Raw genomic sequence first — 2,249 nt, forward strand, 5'->3', positions numbered from 1 at the left:
AAATTCCTCCCCAAACCTTTCCAGGGATTCCATGACCCCATCCAGCACCATTTGCTGAGAAAATTCAGGTTTCAGGCATTCACCAAAACACAAGGATTTTGCAGCAGAAAAGAGCCCACCCAAAGCACTGATGAGTGGGAGCAAGTCAGATGCTGTGACCTTCCTTCCTTAATAAAGCATTAATTTTTTTATAAAACACCCCAGAATGTCAAGATTTGGTTTCTTAAGCTGCAACAGGGTTTCTAAAAATTGCATTTGCTGCTCGGAGCTGGCAGCTGGGGGGAAACGGTGTAGAAAAAGGCTTGTTTGTATTGTTTTACCCAGACCCATTTCATCTGCAAGAGTGGAGCTAGTGAGAAAAAAAAAAAAAAAAAAAAAAAAAAAAAAAAAGGGGAAGTAGAAAAGTAGAAAAGCAAAGTTTGCTTTTTTTTTCCCCTCCGAATGCAGGGTGGGAAAACAAAACCAGGACAGAAATACTGCCCAGAGCTGGGCTCGTATAAACCAGAGAGGAATCCAGCATCCCACACCTCCCACCCAGCWGGAAATACATTTCAGATAAACGGCTTGGAAATATATTTCAGATAAATTAAAATATAGATATCTAAAATACAATGAAGGCAGGTTTTTTTTTTTTGGTTTTTTTTGGAGCCGCAAAGGCCGTGCCATGCGGGCGGGCCGGGGGTTTGTCAGTGCCACCTCCCGTCAGCCGCGCCGCACTGCACAGCCACGGAAAATCCAGCTGGAAAAATGGGATTGCATCACCCAACCCTTCCYCTCGGGAAAAAATCCTGAGCCAGCAGCTCTCCCACCCTTCCATCCCACACCAGCAAAGAGGATTTCACTGCTGGAGCACGCCCGGGGCCCCTCCGTCATTACAGAATATATTTTATTTATGGAATTTTACAAATATCTGTACAATTCACGTGACATTAAGTTAACGCTCTTTTTTGTTTCGGCGCCTTCTCTCCTACAACACCTGAGTTATAATTGAAATACTGAGATGGAACTCGAGTTTCCGACCAGGGGGAAGGAGGTGCGGATGAAAATCCCCGAGGAGCTCCATTTGGGTGGGTTTTYCTCCTCATCCTCCCCATCCCTTTCCCGCTGGCAGGTGCCCGCCTGCCCAGCTGGGAACAGGAGCTCTCTCTCTTTTCTCACCCCTCACATCCCAAATCTCCAGGCTGCAGATTTCTCAGGGAACAGGGATAAACTCAAAAACAAGAAGACAATAGATTCATGATTCCCACTGGCTCTGAGGAAGCCAAACCCTGCTCCTTGCACTTCCCAGCTCTTGGGGACCTCCACAGGGGACAAACACCCCGATTCCCCCCATYCTCCAGCYGGGAYGCAGCTCCAGCACCCTGTTTTTCCTTGCCACAYGGGTTTTTCCTTGAGAGAGAGAGAGGAGAGGGCACCTGTGCCAGTCAAAGGACTCAGATTTTCCACATCAAGGCGGTCAGCTGGGGCTGCAGCTCTCTCAAGCAAGGAAAAAGCGTTTCCAAATGCCCCTTTCGTCCTGGAATCGGCAGCAYGGGGAATGACTGCGAGGTGCTGAGTGACTTCCCGAGCCAGGACAGGTCACGGGGCTCTGTCCCCGMGGGAAAAGTGATTTATGGTGACAATTCACAAGGGACAGCACACGGGACAAAGCAGAGCCCATCTCTCCTTGAGGGAATCACCCCAGGAACACGTGGCACCTCTGGGTGAAGGGTGATCCCAAAAAGGTTCCCTGCTCCTCAAGAAGTTGATGTTTAGGTTTTGGGGTGCAGGACAAAGCCAAGGCTCGGGGGGTGCTGAGGGGACAAATGCCCAGCCTAGAAAAGCCCCYGAGATGAAGATCCATGAGGATCCCRGCCGATCCCAGGGGCTCAGTGACAGCTGTTGGCAGCTCAGGAAGAACATCAGCCAGCTGGGAACTGCRGGAATTCAGGGATTGCAGCGATCCAAGCAGGGTACAACACTGCCAGGGTGCTGTGCCAGGGGCTGAGSTCCCTCTGTGCTGCGATGGGCAGGAAAAACACCCGACACAGCCTCGGCTTTGCCTTCCACGGGGTGGGAAAAGAAGAAATGGGAGCCTCAGCGCCAGCACGGTGCCAGGTGGCACCACAGGCCACCACCCTGTCACACCCCACACACCTGCACAGGTGGGGAGCGAAGGAAGACGCTTCACAAACACTCCACAAACCTTTCCCAAAGCACCTGCACCGTTCCTGATCCCAATCCTATGAGGGATTCCCCCGAATCCACAC

The sequence above is a fragment of the Malurus melanocephalus genome, unplaced genomic scaffold (assembly GCF_030028575.1).
Source record: "Malurus melanocephalus ecotype Western Australia unplaced genomic scaffold, MMel_1.1 scaffold_722, whole genome shotgun sequence".
Lineage (NCBI taxonomy): Eukaryota > Metazoa > Chordata > Aves > Passeriformes > Maluridae > Malurus > Malurus melanocephalus.